The sequence below is a fragment of the Spinacia oleracea genome, chromosome 5 (assembly GCF_020520425.1).
Source record: "Spinacia oleracea cultivar Varoflay chromosome 5, BTI_SOV_V1, whole genome shotgun sequence".
NCBI lineage: Eukaryota > Viridiplantae > Streptophyta > Magnoliopsida > Caryophyllales > Amaranthaceae > Spinacia > Spinacia oleracea.
Window position 1 is genome coordinate 126,854,242 of NC_079491.1, and position 23,746 is coordinate 126,877,987.

Genomic DNA, 23,746 nt, shown 5'->3' on the forward strand with positions numbered 1-23,746 from the left:
TACTTGTGCATTGGAAATTGTATGGCTCCACGAACTATTTATTGTATCCTTTTTGGGTTGGAATTTCTATGGGAACGCGTTAGTAAGAGTTTTTAGTTGTGAATTTTCACGAATTAAGGATGCTACCTTCTAAGTTCACCAGTCTAGGATACTTAGAGAAGATGGATAACGAGACTCCTCACATGTATGTCCAGAAGATCGTGTTTGCTTGCAACTATTTTGCTTCGACCAAGGATATGCCCCACCTTAGGCACAAAGATATGATGGCTAGTATGGTTATACATTGTTTTCCCCATAAGAACCCTTACATAGACCTCAAGAACAAGTTCAGTGACATGCATTTTAATGATGGTACCCCTAATTGGTACAAATATGGGACTGGAGATGTTAGGTGGAAGTATGATACTGAGGTTCTTACTACTATCTTAGAGGTTACGGAGAATAGCTATGAGGATGGGAAGTACTCTGCGGGTCTAGGTATGGGCTATGGAGGAATAGAAAGTGATGGTGAGAATGGCATGATCCATGATGAGCAAGCTAGTGATGTTGAGGAGGACGATGATGATGATGATGTAGTAGAGATTGAGAATCCTAATCCTGTAGTTCCTGAACCAACAATTGAGATATCTAGTGGATCTGAGGATGAGCTTGAAGAGAATAATGTGGTTGATAGTGAGCCACAACAGAATAATGAGGCTATGGATGAAGACTCTGATTCGGAAGAAGACTTGGATGATCCTAATGATCAAGACTTTACTCCAGAGCAATACAAGGAAAGAAATGATCGTCGTGACGACGTTAGTCTCTAGAGAAATGTAATCCTTAGTTTTATTTTTCGTTGATTAATAAAGTGGCAAAGCTACTATTTATGGTTTTTAGTTTTTATTATAGTTGGAGAATAAATGTTATGGCATTAGTGGATGTAAGACTTATTCATTGGAGTTTTAATAAAAGAATAGAATTTCCTTTTCGTTATCTCTTAAGTTCAATTCTCAATTCTAAGCCTTGTGGGTATCGCAAAGGGATTAATTGTTATTTCTTCAATGAAATTTTATGTGCAAGGTGGTCTAGTAGCAACCATCTAAATTTACTTGCATCGAATAGTTGGGTGAGAAGGCCCAAAAATGGCGCTAACTCTTCCCCTAGGGTGCGCCTAAACGTGTTCTTGTTGTGAGTAGGTTCGTTGTCGAACTAGTGCCTTAGTAATGTCATGTCCAACCAATATTAAAGTTAGCCTTTTTATTTTATTCAGGAGAAGGGATATGGCTAACCAAGATATTTCTGAAGTGGTTAGACAACTAGCTGAGGTAGTTCGAGACCTAGCTCAAACTAGAGCCAACCCAGTGCATGATCCGGCTGGGAAATGGTTAAGAAAATAGCTCAAAGCAAGCCTCCACTGTATAGCGGAGAGATTGAACCAAGTGTGCTTGAAAACTGGTTGAGAGAGTTTGATAAACTCATTGTAGCTGTGAATTGCCCCGAAAACCTTAGGGTGAACAGTGCTGTGTACTACCTGAGAAGTGAAGATGATTTATGGTGGCAACGATGTGAGAATACCCTTAGAGCCACACCTAACTTTGGGTGGGAAGCATTCAAAACTGCACTAAGGAACAAGTTTTACCCACCTTATCTGAAGAAGCAAAAGGCACAAGAGTTCATTGAACTCAAAATGGGGGGTCTGTCTGTGACGGAATACTATTCTAAGTTTATAGAGATGTCTAGGTTTGCACCTGAAGTGGTGGCAACGGAAGAGCTCATGGCTCAAAGATTTGAGAATGGTTTGACCATGGACTTACAGCTGTTGTTGTCTAGAGAGACCTTTACCTCATTAGACACCCTGTACGGAAAAGCTGCTCACCTGTATGGGTTACAACAAAGGAAGAATGGGGGTACTGAAAAGAGGAAGGATGGTGGAAGCTCGAATCAAGGGAATAACCATCAGAATCAGGGGAATTTTAAGAAGCACAAAGGGAATGGGAACTTCCAGTTTAGGGCTAACAATGATGGTAATCGCAACAACCAAGGTGGTGGAAACCAGTATGAAGGAATGGAGTAAGGACCTACGACTGTAGGCGCTGTAACATGAATCACCCTGGAAAGGATTGTGACGGAAACTTAGGCCACAGGGAGTATGAATGTTATTCTAAGAATGGAAATCCTAACCAAGGTAGCCACCAGAGCAATAATCGGAATAATCAGAACCGGAATGGGGGAAATGGAGGTGGAAACCAAAGGAACTACCAAGGTGGTAACAATGGCAATAGCAATGGCAATCACCAGAACCATGGAAAGCCTGGAGGAAACCAACAGCAGAATGGGAACCGAAACAACAATGGAAACACCAATGGAGGTGGCTATAACAAAGGAGTTGCCCAAGGAAAGCTGAATGTGATATCTAGGCAAGAAGCGGAGACTTCCTCTGACGTCATAGCGGGTACTTTTTCTATTAATTCCGTCTTAGTTAAAGTTCTATTTGATTATGGTGCGACTTATTCTTTTATATCAGTAGATGCTTTGGGGAAATTAGGGTTGAAAGAGCTTGAAACAATTGAAGTACCTATAGTCATACCTACTGGTAGCATAGTGAAGTGTACCAAAATCCATAGAGATGTGCCTTTGACCATAGCCAAGACCGTGTTCTTATCTAACCTAATCGAGTTTGAGTTAGTGGAGCTAGAGTTAATTCTAGGAATGGACTGGTTGGCCATGTTCAAAGCCAAGATAGATTGTGAGAAGCAGAAGGTTCACTTGAGGTCTAGCCTAGGCAAAGTAGTGTCATATCGTCGCTTTGGTAAGCTTAAGAACATAGGAATTATCACGGCAATGGAACTCGTGAAGTTAGTCGGTAAAGGGAACCCAGTCTTCTTATGCAATGTGAGAAACCTAGAGCATGTGATCAAAGATCAGCATGAAGATATTGCAGTAGTTAATGAATTCCTTGATGTGTTTCCGGAAGAGACCCCGGGGATGCCTCCCAATCGACCTATTGACTTTACCATAGATTTAGTGCCTGGAACCGCGCCTATTTCAAAAGCACCCTATCGAATGGCTCCAGCAGAAATGAATGAGTTAAAAGGCCAATTGGAGGATTTGTTGGAGAAAGGTTACATTAGGCCAAGTGCATCGCCTTGGGGAGCACCAGTATTGTTTGTGAAGAAAAAGGTTGGAAGTATGAGGCTCTGTATAGACTACAGGGAGCTCAATAAGGTCACTATCAAGAATAAGTATCCTTTACCTAGGATAGAAGACCTATTTGACCAACTGAAAGGAGCAGGAATCTTTTCAAAGATCGATTTGCTTTCGGGTTATCATCAATTGAGAATCGCTGATCATGACATACCAAAGACCGCATTCAGGACTAGATACGGACATTATGAGTTCACTGTTATGCCTTTTGGGTTAACCAATGCACCTGCAATATTTATGAACTTGATGAACCGTGTATTCCATGCCTATTTGGACAACTTTGTAGTTGTTTTCATAGATGACGTCCTAGTGTACTCCAAGAGTGAAGAGGATCACGCTGAACACTTGAGATCTGTGTTGAGTACCCTGAGAGATAACCAGTTGTATGCCAAGTTCTCAAAGTGTGAGTTTTGGTTGGAAAGAGTTGCATTTTTGGGACATTTTGTATCTAAAGAAGGAGCGGCAGTTGACCATGCTAAGATCAAAGTTGTGAGTGAATGGCCTACACTCAAGAGTGTGACTAACATTCGAAGTTTTCTGGGATTAGCTGGCTACTATAGACGCTTTGTGCAAGACTTATCTAGGATAGCCAAGCCCATGACTACCTTGATGAAGAAGGAAGCAAAGTTTGAATGGAGTAACCAGTGTGAGGAAGCATTCCAAGCCTTGAAGACGCGATTGACAACCGCGCCAGTGTTAACCTTGCCAGATGAGAGTGGTACATACGATGTGTATAGTGATGCCTCTAAGAATGGTTTAGGGTGTGTATTGATGCAGAACGGGAAGGTTATTGCGTATGCGTCGAGGAAGTTGAAGCCATATGAATCCAATTACCCTACCCATGATTTAGAGCTAGCTGCTATAGTGTTTGCATTGAAGATATGGAGACACTATCTTCATGGTGTGAAGTGTAGGATATTTACGGATCACAAGAGTTTAAAGTACATCTTCACACAGAAGGATCTGAATATGCGCCAACGAAGGTGGTTGGAGTTGATTAAGGACTATGATTTGGATATCCAGTACCAGGAAGGAAAAGCCAATGTAGTTGCGGATGCCTTGAGTAGGAAATCAAGTCATAGCGTTAATGCCTTAGTAGTTGCTAACGAGCTGTGTAAGGACATGCAACGTTTGAACCTTGAAATAGTAAGTGGTGAAAGCCTTGAGGGAATGATGAATGCCTTAAACATCCAACCGTCAATATTTGATGAGATTAGGGAGAATCAAGCTGGTGGTGTAAAGTTGGAGCGAATCAAGGAGAAGAATTCGTAAGGCAAGGAGTTAGAATTCCGAATCCATGATGATGGAAGTATGAGGTTGAAGGAAATAGTGCCCTTGGTCCAAGTATGCATATAATATTAAGTCTAATAAATGCGGTTCAGTATTAATTAACAAGTTAATAATTCAGTGAGATCAAGTGAGCTGAATGCCTAACTAGAGGCCGCTTCAGTTTAAGTGGAATTAATTATATTAATCCACAACTTACTCTTGACTGAACCCGTAGGGTCACACAAATAGTTCGTAAACGGATCAAGTATTTAATGGCATTAAATACTACATCTATGGATATTCGGAATCGACGGATCTTGGTTTCAGTGGGAGCTGAGATCGTCATAAGCAAGAAATGAATACTCCGGAAACGATGATATTGCCGGAAACGGAAATATGGATCGTATCAGAAATATGAATATTATCCAAGTCGTAGATGTTGCCGGAAACGGAAACATGGTACGTTTCGGAAAATATTAATGGAAACGGAAATATTGCCGAAAACGGAAATATTGTCAGAATCGGAAATGTTATCGGAATAGAAAAATAATTCCGGAAACGGAAATATTAAATATTTGTTCGAAACGGAAATTAATTCCGGAATCGGAAATATTAAATATTGGTCGTATCGGAAATAAATTTCGGAACCGGGAATTGAATCGGAAGCGCATCGTACGAATTAGCATCGGACGAGGCTTGCCGGACGAAGGCCCAGCACGAAGCCAGGCCCGCGCCCAGCAAGCCAAGCGCCCAACACGAAGGCCACAGCCTCGCCAGGCCCAGCGCAAGGCCAGGCCCAGCAAGGTCGTAGGCGCGCGCGCTGGAGCGTATGCTCGTGGGCTGCGAGGCAGCGCCCACTCGTGTGGGTCGCAAGGCCTGCGCGGGTGCGTGCGTCCCTCGTGGTCGTGCGACACTCGTGTTCGTAACGAATCGTAATCCTATCGGAATTCGTGCAATGATTAAATTCTAATCCTAATAGATTAAATTTATTATTTAGAGTTCAAATAGGATTCTAATTAATAAATCCATATCCTAGTAGGATTATAATTCCTTTCCATAAACTCTATAAATATAGGCCTAGGGTCACATATTTAATAGACGATTATTGAAGTATTCAAGGTAAGATTTTTAAGCAAAAATCAGCCAAACACTTGCACCCAAATAGCCGAAAATCTAAGGAACCTTAAGGGCGAATCTAGTTGGTCAAGCTTAAGGCGGATCCGGACGTGCTGTGGACTATCGAGTGATTTTTGTGTCAATTCCGCATGTAAAAGGCATTCTAAAATTTTGACAAAATAGTTTTTTTCGGCCGAACCCAGAATTCCCAAATTCGAAGCCTAACTATGACTTTTCGGAGATTTTAGTTTTTCGAACGCAAAAGTTTGTAAATTTAAGATGTTAAATTGAATATTTGCGATTCTTGTTGATAAATCTTGAGTTTTTGATTGACCTACAATATATGTTTAACAATTATGAATGCCTAGACTTGTTAATTATACAACCTAATTTGTAATTATGATTAATTTGTTGAAATTCGAATAATTTAGAATTGATTTGATTTTCATGATTAATTAATAATTTAATTAGGTACCAATGATTAAAATCCACCATAAAATTGTTAATTTATGTTAAATTTTAAATATTTATGACCTAGATTTGAATCCATGTTAATCGGAAATTAACTAATTAATAAATTTTCGATTTTTCGACCTAAAATTATGAAATTAATATGATTTATTAATTTGTCATTAATTTTAAATTAATTTTTTTTAATTTTTATGCAATTCGCTCATAAAAATTGCACGCACAAAGCAATGGACGCTACGTGTAACCCTTAAGGGGTGTTGTATAGTGCGGGCATGCGACGACGAGCAAGGGAGCTCGTCGCCCATGCGGTACGATGCAACGAGCAAGAACCATGGCACACGGGCACAAGGCAGCACGCTGCCCTGTGTCGAGTGCTGTGCGCATATGGGCGAGTGGGCAAGGGCGAAGGGCCAAGGCGCAAGCCTTCGGGCAGACGCGTGTGGGCAGCGAGCGTGCTGCGCCACAGCGCGCGCTGCCACGCCCAGCAAGCAAGTAGACGCGAGGCAAGCAGGCGCGATGAGCGAGCGGGAGCGCGCATCGTGGCCTGCACTGCTGCGTTGCGTGTGGCCTGCTTGCGTATTGCTATACGAACAGTCGAGGGGCACTAAGCCTCATGCACTCGATGGGGCTTGGGCGCAAGCCTAAGTGCCTCGTCATGTGACGATTGAGTCGTTCTTAAATTTAATATTGAATTTTCAGTTCGGAAACGTTTTAATTAATTTTAAAATTAATAATTTAAATTGTTTTCTCGGGTTTTAATTTTGAATATTATAATTATTATAAATTCTATTTATACTAATTATTTTACTAAAATTAAACCTTGAATTAATTTAAATTCATTTAATTCAACTGAAAATAAATTAAATAAAATGGATTCAATTATTAATTTATATGAGCTTTAAATTTTAATTAAATTTGTATGTTTCCGGTTAGACTAGAAATACATTTTTATGTTTAAAATTAGTAAAGCATATGAATTTATTGGTTTAAGTGGGAGCAATTTTAGTCACAAACTGTTGATTAGGTCTACAAATCCTTTAAGGTTAAACAACTTGATTAGAATTAATAAGGACTGAATAATTGGTAAATTATTGGTGCCCTTAATTAATTGCTGCAAATATTTATGTGATGCATAACGTGTTTTACTAACCAGCTATGTGGGCCGTTCATGATAATGAATGGGTGAAAGGTATATATTGTATATGTACTGTTTTGCAGGTTATGAAGTGACAAGTATGGCCCAAATAGGATAGAAAATATGGTCTGCGTACCATTAATTTGAATGTAATTGGTCTAAAGCACCAAATTTGTTTTTCAATTAAAATATGGTATGCGTACCATCAAATAGTTGTAATTAGTTTAATTATAGCTTATCCTATTTGAAGAAAATGGCGCCTCCCATGGAGATTTTCAAGACGGACTTTGAAGTTGAAGCTTCAAGATGAAGTCAGACCATACTAGATTACATTTATCTTATGCATGTTTTAAGTTATTTATTGCTTTTAAATATGTCTTAAATATGCATGAGATCGAAGCTTGATTATGTTGCATGATTAAGGATTTTAGTTCACTTAAAATCTAACCAACATAGTAAGAGCCTTAACTTCCAAACTTAAAAATTGAGTTAAAAGGTGCCATGCCAAAATAACACTTACTTGGATATCCTTTTTTCATCGATCTTAGTAATAGTTTTCCGCCACAGCGAGGTGTTACTTATCGATACTAAAGGGGTAAGGTACACAAATAATTGTGAGTACATGTTAGTTTTGGTGAAACTCAACGATATAAGTAAGGAGTCCTTTTATGTCGTGGCAAAATCGATAGGTTTACCTAATAAGTTCTTAGACGTACTTATCAACCAAGAGTAGTTTCTAGACTATTAGCAAAAGGCTTTTGCTTACCTAAAAGATTTTAGAATTGAGTCTAAATACATAATGTGCTTAATTCTTCAATGGTTTTTAGGATCTTGGAATCATTTTATTCTCACCTGCCGGAACAATAAATTCGAATAAAATGCCAATAACTTGTTCAAATTGCATGATTGTTTTAATTTTCAAGTTATTACTCATGATAAATGTTTAGACTTTGCATGCTTCAATGTATGTTTTAATTATTGTTTATAATTAAATATCTTGCACTGCAGTAAGTCCTTTTAGAAAGGTAACAGTAAATTTCCTCGATTGGCAGTGAATCCAAGAACGATTCACGGAAATGAGAGAAAATGAGCGATTTAAAATGTACGTTTCTTTTAGCGACTTTTATGGTTGTTTTCGAACATCAAAGTCGAATGGCAAACCGATTGGTGCTTGTGAATTCAATATACAATGTAGTTTTGAGATCATAAAGCATTGAGTTTAAACGCTCAGCTTTACCAATGGTTAACAACCTAACATCTTTTATCCATTTAATTCTCGAATGAGTGTAGTCCCTAGACATTCGAATAGATCGATGCTTGGAGAACTTTAGAAGCTTCTGGTAAGATCGTCTAGTTGAAACAGAATATTCAACATAAATGGTAAGAACTTTGTTGGAGTGGCATTGGACATGTCTAAACAAAGTATAAAAGTCAACACTAGAGAATTCAATTCTTAAGGCTATTAGAAAGGGTACAAGAAATAGGAAAACAAAGGAACAAATGAAAGGAACTTACAATTCCATTTCTACCTATAAGTTTATGTTTAAAGAGCAGTGACCTAGCAATCAAACTTCCTTGGTATCATATACCGCTTGAGGTTCTTACTTCGGTAATAACTCAAACAATGGAAGCTAGGCTACACTAATGACCTACAAGTGGGAAATGAAGCATGGCAATGCTACATTAGTTGTAGGGTCATCTAGTTTGTTTTAAGTCCTTTCAAGGCTGGAACTTAATGGCTATTTTGTTCCATAATCAGCATACCTAAATTTCTGTTTTCAAACACAGAAAGACTCACATTCAAGAAAAACAAAAACAATATTTGTTTGTTTATTTGAATGAAATGGTCAATTACGGGTTGAGTCAATATGCTTGATTAAAACAAACAACTCTTTAACAATAAGAACTTTACTAGGTTCAAATCAACCCCTTGATTTGAGTTCCACTAATCTTTGGCATTATTTCTTAGACCATATCAACAAGTTAACATTCAAAAGCTCTATTTTGATGGACTTTTGAATGTTCATTGATTTCTAGATCAATTTAAGACAACTAGTCTTACTTGTTGAAAGTAACAAAAGATATGAACTATTGTTAGAACGCCTAGACGATAGAGTTCAAAGCTAAAGAAAGGTTTTATGACTTTATTATTTCACACAGATTTGAGTGAATATAGGTTTATTTACTCAATGTGATATAAGTTTGAATATGTTTGGCTAGTTCAAAGATTCAGAAGTATAAATCCCACTTGGCAAGAAATCACAAAGATCTAGGTTAGATCATGTTGATGATTACTTGAAGACCAAAAATGATCATCAATGATTGTGTGTAGTAAATTCACAATCTAGCTCCATAAGATATGGCATATCTAAGTTGAATGATCGAAGTCAATTAGTACTTGATTCAATCAATGATGAATCAACTACCACCAAACTAAACCAAACTCGTCAAAGCTATTGAAAAGTAATTTCAGAATATCTTTTCATAATATATATCTAGAGAGTTGTTAAACTTAGTGGGAGCTTAGTGTTTGTTGTTCAACAAACTAAGGCCCAAGTATAGATATATGTTTCATTGTGATGAGACACAAGGGTATTGTTTCTACCACGAATTTTTGAGAACATAATGTTTGTTTGCTTGAAATAATGTCCTTTTGGAGATTCGTTTCCAAAATGACAAGTGGGAGAAAATAGACCTCGAAAGTCTTCGAGGCGAACAACAAACATAAACGGAAATTCAGGAGGCTTTTCGAAGTTCTTTAGAAAATCTGAACATGTATTCTTTAAGGACTTTAGAAGTGGCTTTAAAGAATAGACATCTCTTACAAGACTTTACAAGTGCTTCAAGGAGAACAGAATATTCAAAGGACTTTCAAGTGGCTATTCATATTCTATTATTTGATGTTCTATACCCAAGTAGGCACAGATTTCAAGTCACTGAAACTATGAGATTCTTCTATTAGATATTAAAGAAACATGGAGTTCAGGCCACTGAAGCTATGCGATTCTTCTAATTAGATAGTGAAGAAACCTACAACTTGCAGTCAAACTATTATCATGTAGATTAATGAGTTTGTGACCTGTAAGAAAGCTATGACGAAACCTAGATTCCCTAAAAATGGTTAGAGGCCATATATAGACTCAATGTTTTAGACGGTTAAAGGCCATAAAACATACTTAATGTTTTGATGACAAAATTGAAATTTTGTTGATTTGCAAGAATAGATTAAACACCTATTGATTGCAAATTGGTTTTAAGGATAAAAACCATCAAACATTGAATTGTGTTAACACACAAAGCTAGATTAGTTGCTAAAGGTTACAAGCAAATTCATGACATGGATTGTGTTGAAACCTCATGCATAATCGTAATGCTCAAGTCTATAAATCAAGCAATGATTGCATTGGTACATATGGCAATTGGATGACAAAACGTATTCCTCAATCAAATGTTGGAAGAAGCTATGTACATGGTATGTCATAGGATTTGTGGATCCAAATAAATGCTTGAAAAGGAAATCTAGCTTATAAAATCTAAGTACAGATTTAAGCAAGCAAATTGGGAATTAGAAATGTATTTTAGTGAAGCTAATAAGTATTTTAGTTTCATAAAATGTACATGACTCTTATAGATATATAAGAAGTTTAGTGGGAGTACGTAAAACTTAATTGGTCCTATGTGTATCACACACATATCTCTCTATTGTGAAATAACATTCAAATGCTAATGACTTAGATTTGAAATTATTCATCAATGACGGACCAAGGCGAAACTAAGTACATACTGGGTATTAAGATCTATTTGCAAAGATCTCATAATATTGTTCTGGATTAAGTAATGGCATTTACTAAATCAAACACGAAAGACTCCATTGGAGATATTCGACCCATAAGAATAAATCTAAGTAAAAGATGTTTGAACTATGTATAAGCGTTTACTAAGTTAAACATCAAAGGATCTAAGTAAGATTCTTAACCTATATTATATGTCAAAGAATTTAGTTGGATTCAGTATCTACTGAAATTGAATGAGCTAAAGTTACATGAATAGAATTCAATTGAGAATAATTCTGCAAAAGAATTTATCATGTATGATATAATATGAGGATCGCCAAAAACGTATCGTAAGGCTTTAGGCATGACGAACATATACCAATCTCTATTGATCTAAGTGAAGATCAACTAGATTGGGATCAAGAAAAACTTATGGTACTTAAAAAGGTACATAGGAATAGTTTTTTATTCTAGGAAATAAAGATATGCTAAATATTGATGCTACACGCAGAAACACTGGCAAAGGATCAAGCAAGATCCCTTTGGAGTTAACCATTGACAAGGACGAGCTAAAGAGCATCGTATTTTGAAATGGCAACATGGATCGGAGACCATGAGTTGTTGCGTGGGAAATTAAATATTAATTTCTATGTTCTAAGATACAGTTGGAAAGTCTTCCACATATCTGTGAACTGCTTGGATAAGTAAATCCAAACAAAGCATCACTAGCAACCTAAATAGTTGAAGTAAAAGTAATTATTGCCTAAGAAGCAATGAAATAGGGTTGTTTAAGTTAAAGAGTTCTTCACTGAACTTGGGTGGATCACATGTCTGCTAACTTGATGGTTCTTCATTGCAAAATGCGTAGAACCACTATCGAAGTAAGAAAGACTAGATCACATAATAAACAAACTCAAAACATCTTATCATCATATCTCGAATATTATTCGATGAAAAGGATATTAAGATTGGCAAAGCATGATAACTAAACCTATGCAACAAGTGAGAAGCAACACTCACGTTGTAGCACTGGAAATCAAGCATAGCTTTGAATTCCATGAACTGTTTTAAAGATGGGTTTGAGGCCCATGGTTGTAACACATTAGGGTTGAACATTTATCATATATGAAATGTATTTTCATATTCCATTTAATCTTGGTTTAGTATTAAATTATGAGTCCCTTCAAATTTGACGATATATTCAAGATAGACTGTCAGGACCAGTCCTGTGACTAAGAAATGTCTATCAAGTGAACTTGAATGTGAAAAGTTGAAAATGGTCCCTCGTCGGAGTTTTCTATAAAGATGGACGCATAGAAAACGTTAGACGACTAGAATGCAAGATGACTAGTAGTTATGTTTCTTGAACTATGTGGACATGGCAATGTCGTAATCATTTGCATAGATACTTACTTTGGGAAGACTATATCGGACAGACCTATGAAACTTTACTGTAAGAGATGAAAATCTATCATAAGTAAATTTCATTAAAGTTATTAGACACTAAATCCTCAATACCTGAGTGATTTGAGATTACTTGTTTGAGAACTGGTTACTTTGACGTTGACCAACCGTCGCACCGTAAAAGGAGGCTACAAAGGCAACGCTCGGGTAATCACCTATCAAACAAAGTCTAATCTCAAGATCACAAGATTGGGATTGTCCTCCCATAAATCGGGATGAGATGCTTAAAAGTTGTACAAGGCCACTCGGAGAGCTAGAAACTGTAAAATGCATGGCCGTGCTCGGATGAATCAAAGGCTATGATTATCTGTTTATTTGATCAGTTGAACTCTGAAACCAAGAAACACCTCTGGACATAATAAGGATGACAACTCTTACCTTATGTTCAAGAGCAAGCATCGAGCGACAAAGGAATTAGGAAATGCACACTTGTCCCTAAGGACAAGTGGGAGACTGAAGGAAATAGTGCCCTTGGTCCAAGTATGCATATAATATTAAGTCTAATAAATGCGGTTCAGTATTAATTAACAAGTTAATAATTCAGTGAGATCAAGTGAGCTGAATGCCTAGCTAGAGGCCGCTTCAGTTCAAGTGGAATTAATTATATTAATCCACAGCTTACTCTTGACTGAACCCGTAGGGTCACACAAATAGTACGTAAACGGATCAAGTATTTAATGGAATTAAATACTCCATCTATGGATATTCGAAATCGACGGATCTTGGTTTCAGTGGGAGTTGAGATCGTCATAAGCAAGAAATGAATACTCCGAAAACGATGATATTGCCGGAAACGGAAATATGGATCGTATCGGAAATATGAATATTATCCAAGTCGTAGATGTTGCCGGAAACGGAAACATGGTACGTATCAGAAAATATTAATGGAAATGGAAATATTGCCGGAAACGGAAATATTGTCAGAATCGGAAATATTATCGGAATCGGAAAGTAATTCCGGAAACGGAAATATTAAATATTTGTTCAAAATGGAAATTAATTCCGGAATCGGAAATATTAAATATTGGTCGTATCGGAAATAAATTCCGGAACCGGGAATTTAATCGGAAGCGCATCGTACGAATTAGAATCGGACGAGGCTTGCCGGACGAAGGCCCAACACGAAGCCAGGCCCGCGCCCAGCAAGCCAAGCGCCCAACACGAAGGCCACAGCTTCGCCAGGCCCAGCGCAAGGCCAGGCCTAGCAAGGCCGTAGGCGCGCGCGCTGGAGCGTATGCTCGTGGGCTACGAGGCAGCGCCCACTCGTGTGGGCCGCAAGGCCTGCGCGGGTGCGTGCGTCCCTCGTGGTCGTGCGACACTCGTGTTCGTAACGAATCGTAATCCTATCGGAATTCGTGCAATGATTAAATTCTCATCCTAATAGATTAAATTTATTATTTAGAGTTCAAATAGGATTCTAATTAATAAATCCATATCCTAGTAGGATTATAATTCCTTTCTATAAACTCTATAGATATAGGCCTAGGGTCACATATTTAATAGACGATTATTGAAGTATTCAAGGTAGGATTTTTAAGGAAAAATCAGCCAAACACTTGCACCCAAATAGCCGAAAATCTAAGGAACCTTAAGGGCGATTCTAGTTGGTCAAGCTTAAGGCGGATCCGGACGTGCTGTGGACTATCTACGGAGGGACGACACTTGGAGTCCTAAAGACTTGTTCTTGTTCGGTTCGGGCGCAGCTAGGGAGGGCACGCTACAAAGTGTATGCATCTGAATTATGCTAAATGATTATGTATTAATAATATGTTTCCTGGCTTTATGGTTTTTCCGCATGATTTATGTTTATTCATATGTAACATAACCTAACAGAGATACAAAGGCAGGTGGTGCGTGCCTCAAAAGTGTGGAGAACTGAAGGAGAAACTGATGAGAGAAGGGCATAATACGCTATATTCTGTGCACCCGGGTGGTGACAAGTTGTATAAGGACTTGAAAAAGGTCTATTGGTGGCCAAGAATGAAGAACGAAGTGGCTAAATTTGTGGCTAGATGTCTGACTTGTCAGAAGGTCAAGATAGAGCACAGGAGACCTCAAGGAAAGGTCCAACCTTTAGAGATTCCAAGCTGGAAATGGGACTGTATTTCTATGGACTTCGTCACTTGTTTTCCTAAGTCAAAGACTGGAAATGATACAATTTGTGTTGTGGTAGATAGGTTGACTAAGTCAGCAGTGTTTATACCAATGAAGGAAACCTGGAAAATGGAACAATTTGCTAAATCTTACATTAAGAATGTTGTGAGGTTACATGGAGTTCCTAAGGATATCGTATCAGATAGGGATTCAAGGTTTCTTTCGAATTTCTGGAAAAGTGTGCAGAAGAGCTTTGGTACAACATTGAAAATGAGTACAACCTTCCACCCAGCCACAGATGGACAAACTGAGAGAACCATCCAAACCCTTGAGGACATGCTTTGGGCATGCGTCATTGATTTCCAAGGAAGTTGGGAAGATAGCCTGGATTTGATTGAGTTTTCGTATAACAATATCTATCATGCTAGTATTGGAATGGCACCATTTGAGGCTTTGTATGGACGAAAGTGTAGAAGACCCCTTTGCTGGAATGACATTAGTGAAACCGTAGTGTTGGGACCTCAAATGATAGAGGACACCATGAACCAAATCCGAACCATCCAATCCAAGATTCAAGCGGCGCAGGATTGCTAAAAGAGTTATGCAGACTTGAAACGTAGGGATGAAGAGTTCAATATAGGTGACAAGGTGTTGCTCAAAGTGTCACCAATGAAAAGTGTCATGAGATTTGGAAAGAAAGGGAAGTTAAGCCCATATGAAATCTTAGAAAGAATTGGAAAGGTAACTTATAGACTAGCCTTGCCTATGGACTTGCATAGAGTGCATAATGTGTTCCACATATCTCAGTTAAGGAAATATAACCCGTATAAGTCGCATGTGTTGCAACCGGAGACCATAGAATTAGACCAAAGTTTAACCTTTGAGGAAAGACCTGTCAAAATCCTTGATAGCAAAGTGCGTAGTACGCGTACTAAAGATGTGAAAATTGTCAAAGTGTTGTGGTCTAATCAAGAATCTGAGGAAGCAACTTGGGAAGCGGAGGACGAAATGAGAAAGAAATATCCCGAGCTTTTTCCCGAGGTTAGTTGAGTTACGGGGTCGTAACTCGTGTCTTTTAAGGGGGGTATAGTGCGGTAGAATTTCGTGCTTTTTACCTTGTTTTCCCCTATTTTATGCTCAATTTAGTGTTTTCTGTTGAATTTGCACTTATTATTGTCCTGTTTAATCATGTAAATAGTACAACAACTTAAAATTTTTGCAAGTGAACGCATTAAAAGTCTCATAAAGTCTCAAGTTTTGAGTTAAACTTTGATTTCCGAACCCAAGTTTTGGGACGAAACTTCTTTTAAGGAGGGTAGACTGTAATACCTCGTATTATTATAATATTTATAAATCTATTTTATTATATTTATAAAGCATTTACGATTTTTGGAATTTATTTCGCATTTAAATAATATTTAAATGTATTTTAATTAATTAGAATATTTATTATTTTAATTAATTACGAAACGAATTTAATTATTGAGTCGGGAAATTTAATGGGTCGCAAGTAAATTTTAAAGGTTCGGGTTTTAATTGAAAAGTCCAATTCGTTTTATTAAACGAGCCCAATCAAAATAGTTTAATTCAAGTCCTAAGCTAGCCCAATCATTTAATTCCCAAAGCCCAATTCTATTTTCCTAAGCCTAGCCCATTGAAAATAGGGAGCGTATAAATAGGACTCCCCGTCATTAAATGAACCCCTTAAAATTCATAAACCCTCTTTTGCTTTTCTTGCCCCTCACTCCAACTCCCTCTCCTCTCTCTTTTGCTCGGCAGTCCCGCACGCCCAGCATCACACTCGGCCTCGAGTGTTGCGTGCCTTCGTGCTCGCCCGTCGCTTGCCCATTGCTCTCGCCCACTCCCTCTCGCACACCGCACAGCTCGCCTCCCTTGCGTGCTGATGTGCGCGTGTGCTGCTGCTATTGTTGCTGTGTGCCTTGCGGCACGCCAGCCCTGCTCTCTCGCCCCTCCTTCGTGCACAGCGCCCTGCCCTGCTGCCTTGTCCCGCGCGCCAGCGCTGCTCGTCGCCCCTCAATCCCGCGCGCACACACGGACGTGTGTGTGTGTGTGTTGTTCATGTTCGTTATTCAATTCTTTTTCGCCCAATCACTCTAACTCGTGATTGTTCCGTGCTATAGGTCGGATTGGTATAATTCTCTTCTTCCTTGCCTATTCTATTTAAATTCCATTTTTTAAATTATAATATTATTATTGTTTTGAATGATTAAAATGCTGGGAATCGGTTGTGAACACCGTGCTTTGAGGATTTACGTGTTGTGATTCATTAGGCTTGTTTTAATTATTAAAGTATGAATTTTCAGATTTGTTTATTTAATAAAGGATTGATTTTTATGACGATAAATTGGTTTTATTGGGATTTTCAAGTTAGGGTTTTAACCTAGACCTAATGAGTCAATTGATTAGCATAATTAGGTGATGATTATAATTATGATAATCAATTATATTTTCAAATTTATTTAAAGGCTTAAAGTGTTGATTTTTATTGATTTTAAAGGCGGAAAAATTATGTTTTCATACTAGGGATTGGTTTTGCAAATTGAGACGATTATATTATTGAAAAACGATTGAATTATAAAGTTTAAATGAGGTTTTAAATTTTATAAAGTTGTTGGAAATTTAATGAACATGGAAATAATTTAAGTTTCATTATTTTGATGATAGGAGGTGATTTCTAAGTGAGTGCTCGTTATTGCAAAGTGGCCCCTACGCTTAGGTATTCAAGGTACGTACAAGTCCAGGGCCACCACACTATTTGTCAAGGACATTACATGATTAGATTTTAATCCCCAAAGATCATCTAATCGGAAATTGTTTTAAATAATAAATTTTCGATTTTTCGCCAAATTTTATGAAATTAATATGTTTTATTAATTTGTCATGAAATGTAATGTTATAAAAGTTTCGATTTTTATCTAAAACGTTCACAACGCGCAAACTCGAAGCACAATGCACCCTTGGGTGAGGCTTGTGCGGGCACATGGCATACAAGCAAAGGAGCTCGTGCATGTGCGGCGCCCAAGCACTGTGCGACCAGCACTGGTGCGCGCACAAGCAACAAGCTTGCTTGTGTGCTGTGTGTGTGTAGGCGTGGCCGAGTGTGTGCGAGTGAAGCAAGGCGAAACGAGGCAGCCAAGCAACGCAAGCAACGAGCCAACGAGCACTGGCAGCGCGCCAGCGAGCGCTGACCCTGTGCCACACTGATGTGTTGCGATGCTTGTTATGCTTGCTGCGATGCTATACTGCGACCAAGCGACGAGTAGACCCAGCTACACTCGTGCACACGGCCCATGGGTGTTGCTGGTGCGATGGCCTTGGCGAGGATTGGGCTACACGCCCATGGCCTTGCCTTGGCCGAATGGCTCACATTTATTTTTCGTTGAGCTACGGACTTAATTAATTTTAATTTCGTGCTTATAAATTTTCTCGGAATTTAATTTTGTTAATTTAATTATCATAATTAATTTTATACTAGTTATTTTATAAAATTAAAACCTTGAATAAATTATAATTAATTCTATTTAATCAACTTAAATTACTTTAAGGGATTTAAACTAAATATTATATGAGCTTTACATTTTTAATTAAATATGCGTTCTTTCGATTGGACTTGGAAAATCATTTTATGTTTAAAAATTAATAAAGCATATAAGTTATAGTTTGAGTGGGAGCATTTTATTCATATTCGGTTAACTCTTGATTAGGTCCTTATTTCTTTAAGGTTAATGATGTGGGTAAAATTACCCTGCCAACATGGCACAATTACATCTTGCCACGTGGCACGGCCCAGCAGGCGGGTTGCCCACCTGGCATCTGCAATAGAACCTTTGAGAAATGATTTGTGGCTGATGTAGGGTGTACACATCCCATTGAAGCCCATGCCCAATAAAGGGAATGTTGTGACAAGGACACTTGTCATGTCACTATTGCCTGACCAATCATATGCCTTCTTTCTAGGGTTTCCCCCTAAAAAGGGGATACTATAAATACACTCAATTCCCAAGAAAGAGGGACACAAGTTCCTAGATAGAAAATACATACAGATCCACAATAGTAAATGCTCTTTTTTTACTAAGCACTTCTTCCTTAAAACCCTATTCTTACTTAAGCATCGGAGGAAATATATATTCCTACGGGAATATTCTTGTTTTGCAGGGAACGCAACCCGACGTGGATTGGACTTGGCCCTACGTGGAACCGGATACCTCATCGTCATCAACCATTGGAAAAACTCCCACAACATTTGGCGCCGTCTGTGGGGAGGTAAGGTAATAAAATCTTAATCCAAAATCCAAAATCCAAAATCCAAAATCCAAATTATAACTAATAATTCATGGTTCTCATATTCTATTACAATAAAATTAAAAAATTAAGTTTTGGTATTTGGGGGTTGTTACTCTGTTAGAGTGTTAAGAGTCCTGGGCTGCTTTAGAAACCAAAAAAAAAAGAAAGCAGGAGAGGCCGAAAAAAATGGGAGCATAGGGAGTCGAACCCTTGACCTTTGCTTTGATAACTAAAGCAAAAACCGATGCAGCGCCTATGTTGTTTGTGTCACATTGAGCTTTCTCTATTACTTAACCTGTTTTTTTGTTTTTTTTAAATCTGCCTGATTTATGTTTTTCGCTAGTAAGGGTTCAGTTGAACCCACTGAACCCTTACTAGCACCGCCACTGGTAACATAGTAGACGTCCAGCACCTCGGAGACGTACCCCTCAATCGCGACGAAATGAATGAAGCCACAATAACTGGTGACCGTCCTCCTCGAGGGAGGGACGAGAGAAGCAACCGCTCCACAGGGCAGGACGACCGTCCTGACCCCCCGCCTGAACAACAGCACCCTGAGCAAGTGATGGTGGAAAATGAGACAGGTCAACCCTTACTCCCTCCAGGTGGTCACTTAAGGGCCGACACTGATACTGTTATGGAGGAGAACCCAAATTTGCCGGTGTCGACTGGACAACTCAAAGATATTCTGGCCAGATTCAAGGCGCATATGGACACCCTTCAAGATGAAATCAGAACCATCCGTTCTCAGTCTCACGGGATGGGAGTACCACTTTTCAATGGGGTCACCCGGTCCAATGTCTGACGGAAAGACCAAGCTCGAAATGACGAACGTGATATGTGTGTTTTATACAGAGTTTTTACCCCCGTCCCTTAGTACTTTTTGATCTCAAATGAGCTATTCGGAGCGATTTTTAGTACTAATGTGCTCCTTGTAGTGTGTTTGTAGTTTCAGGTTCATCATTGTAGGAATTAGCATATTTTTGTGCATTTCCTATTCATTTGATTCAATACAAGAGATTATGTACTTTCGAGAGCACAAACATTAAGTTTGAAGAGTTTTGAAGCAAAGCGAATAACGAAGGAAGTACAAAAATGACTATAGTCCACTATTTTAAGCATAACTCAAGTTTTACAACTCCAAATGATGTAATTTCAATTAGGTTGGATTCTAGACTTCAATAGCTTTCCAACCAGTGGTCACTCGTCTAATTCCGACGAATAACGAAGGAGATATGACGTTTTGAAGATAGAGGATTGTGCAGTTTGAACACGCGCCCGATCGGGCGGTCATTCTGGTCGCTGTTCTGGGCATTTTGCAACCGCCCGATCGGGCGGAATTTCGCATGATCGGGCCGACTATCGAGCACATCGCCCAATCGGGCGAAGCGTCGCCCAATCGCCAACCTCCAGCGTATTTCGCGAGTTTTTATTTCCGATTTTGGGCTCTATTTTGGGCAAACTATAAATACTAGCCCCTTATATTTTTAGTGACATCTATTATTTTAGTTTTGAATACTTAGTTTATTTCTAGTTTTCTCTATTTCTCAAAACACTTAGTTTTAATTTTAATCAAAGATTCAAGCTTTATTATTCCATTGTCCTTTAATTCGGTATTATTTCTTGCTCTAATTTAATTCATTGCTTTAATCATGTTTTCCATTATGTTAATTGCGTTGTTATTTATTATCATGAGTGAGTAGTTCAATTTCTAGGGTTTAGGGGATCCATGAATGCATGATTGCGATTATATGTGGACTTGATTATTGATTGATTGATTATAATTTCTATAGCTTATTATTATTGCTCGTCAATTCTGTTCGGCCGGACTATTTTGATTTGAGTTTGATTAACTTTAGATTATGCGCCGAGAGGTATAAATCTGATGTTTTTGGTCTGTGGCTATTAGATAGGAACTATTTCTAGTACGTAGCGAGAGCCCGCTAGTTGTTCTATCCTAAGGAATTCATAAGATTCGAGAGATGCATGTTTTCCTAGTTATGATTGTTAATTGATTGTTATTGTCCGTTTTCCAATCCCGGTCTGCATTTATGGTGAACCGCTGCCCTAGATTCTTTTAATATTGTTATTTTCCGATTTGATTACTTGTTGTAGTTTAATATACAAACCAATCCAACTCTTGTTACCAATAGTCTAGATTAATAATTTAATAGTAGAAAGAACGCCTGTTTCCCTGTGGATACGATCCCTGCTTCCCTTGCTAAATTTTTAGTTGGTGAACGTTAGGTTTATCTTTGATAGGAGTGCGATTTAGCCTGTCAAATTTTGGCGCCGTTGCCGGGGAAACGGTTTTATTTTCTGTTATTAATTGTTTTTCTAGATTATTGTTTGTTACTTCTCAAGGGACTCCCGTTCCTTGAGACCGGATCTCACGACTGTTTTCTAGTTTTTGCTTGTTTATGCCCAGGACTGTCCATACCAGCGATCTGACTTCGTTCGATCCTGAACCTGAACGGACCTTTCGTAGACGGCGTAGATTCGTTGAACAGTTGAGAGACTATTCTGACTCTGAATCCGACTATCTGATTAGCAATCTATTCCATACAAATTCAGAGATGGGTGACCAAGCACCACCACCACCACCCCCACTTGTGCCAAGGCTTATAGACTATTCTAAACCAAGTCTGTCTATGCTTCCCAAGGCAATCATGCCTTCCATTGCGGTCGAGAATTTCAAGATCGAACCCTAGCTGATAAACATGATCGAGAGACACCAATTCGGTGGGGAAAAGGGTGAAGATCCTAATCTCCATATTCAGTCTTTCATTCAGTATTGTGCCACCATTAAGCAGAAGAATTTAACACCGGAGCAGACTATGGAGATAATCTTTCCATTTTCATTGAGTGGGAAGGCAAAGCTATGGATTAACAGTCTCAACTGCGCAGCTATAAAAATCACCGATTGGAATTCCTTGGCCCTTGCGTTCTATGTTAAATATTTCCCACCTGAGGAGACAGCTCGTCTGAGGGGTCAGATATTAGGTATCTCTCAACAAGCAGATGAGAGTTTGTTCGAAGTTTGGGAGAGATTCAAGGACTTGCAAAGAGAGTGCCCGCATCATGGTTTGGATGACTGGTTCCTGGTTCAGCAGTTCTATAATGGTCTGGGTAATGAGTCTAGGTGTCTTTTGGATTCAGCTGCCAGTGGGAGATTTATGCAACTGGAGGTGCCTAGAGCTTTAGAGGTGATTGAGGAGATGGCCATCCATAGTGCCCAATATGGGATCCTAGAGGTTTTGCCGACCGGGGTGTTAAGCATGAGATGAATTCTATTGATCAGCTTACTGCTCAGCTAACTGCCCTACATCACAAGCTAGACAATATATAGATCGCATCTTCCCAATCCACCCAACATGCTAGTGTCGCTGCAATGAGTGCCCAATCTGCCAATGTCTGTAATAGTTGTGGGATGCAAGGCCATTATGCACAGTATTGCCGGAGCTCTATCGAACAATGCAATGCATTCCAGTCCTACAAGCAGAACAATCCGTACTCCAACTCTTACAATGAGGGGTATAAAAACAACCCCCTACTATCATATAGGAGTACTAATGTCCAGAACCCCCATCAGATTCAACACCCTCCACCACCACAACAACAGTACCAACCGCCACCACAACAGTCATACCAACCGCGGAGTAACTACAACCCGCAACCTAGTTGACCACCTGGTTTTCCTCCACAACCTCAACCCACAGAACCTGATCCCATGCTTGTAGAGATGAGGAATATGATGTTGGAATTGCAGAGATCTCTGAGCGAAAAGGATGCCAAAATCGATGCCCTCACTGCTCATAACAAGATCATGGATAAACAGTTGACACAAATGGCTACTACTCTTGCAGAGAGACCCAAAGGTCAACTCCCTTCAAAGCCTGTGACCAGAGAGTCTGTAAATGCTGTCACTTTGCGGAGTGGATATGAGTATGATGGGCCGCCTATGACTATAGAGGAAGAGGTTGAAGTATCTGTCAGTGGTGTTGTGCCAAGAGAAAGTGAGAAGGTGGTCAAGGAGAAGGAAGCTGACACAAGGGTTGAGAAGAAAGTTGAGATACAAGTTCCACCTATCAAACTTCCCTTCCCTCATCGTCAGCTAAAGAACAAGCTAGACAAGCAGTTTGGTAAGTTCTTAGAAGTGGTAAAGAATCTGCAGGTAACGATCCCTTTCACTGAATTAATTACTCAAGTACCTGCATATGCTAAATACATGAAAGACATCTTGACTAGGAAGAGAGCATTTAGTGAGGTGGAGACTGTTGCATTTACTGAAGAGTGCAGTGCCTTACTACAAAATAAGTCTCCACCCAAGTTGAAGGACCCCTGGAGTTTCTCTATCCGTGTAATATTGGCAACCTTTTTATTGACAAAGCCTTATGTGATTTAGGTTCCAGTGTTAGTGTCATGCCCCTGTCTGTATGTACTAAGTTGAACATGGGTGATTTAAAAGTTACCAACATAACTCTGCAAATGGCTGATATATCTGTAAAATACCCCCTAGGTGTTTTAGAAGATGTGCCTGTTAGAGTAGGTAAATTTTTTATTCTTGTTGATTTTGTTGTGTTGGACATGGAAGAGGACAGGGAGATTCCTATTATTTTAGGTCGACCTTTCCTACACACCGCGGGGGCAATCATAGATGTCAAGAATGGCAAGCTGACCTTAAATGTGGGGGATGACAAGGTTACTTTCAATTTAACCCATGTTGCTAAGAGCCCTATGGTAGAGGAGTCATGTTTTGGAGTCAATGTTTCTAATGGTTATTTTAATACTGAATTGACTCATACTAACTCTAATAACTCCTCGAAAAAAGCACATGTTTCAAATTGTTTTGCAGGTGGAGGTGATCGGAGTATGAACTCTTCGGCATGGGTTCGAAAGGAAGCACGATTTGATGATGCTGAGACCCGAAAGG

The 23,746-nt window shown here is 38.9% G+C and overlaps 1 non-coding gene across 1 annotated transcript; it reads right to left on the reverse strand.

Annotated features, from left to right (window-relative positions):
• Nucleotides 1-21,794: 21,794 nt before the first annotated feature.
• Nucleotides 21,795-21,901, reverse strand: LOC130462350 (small nucleolar RNA R71). Its single transcript, XR_008922445.1, has one exon. It is a non-coding gene; the product is annotated as a small nucleolar RNA R71 (small nucleolar RNA).
• Nucleotides 21,902-23,746: the final 1,845 nt, after the last annotated feature.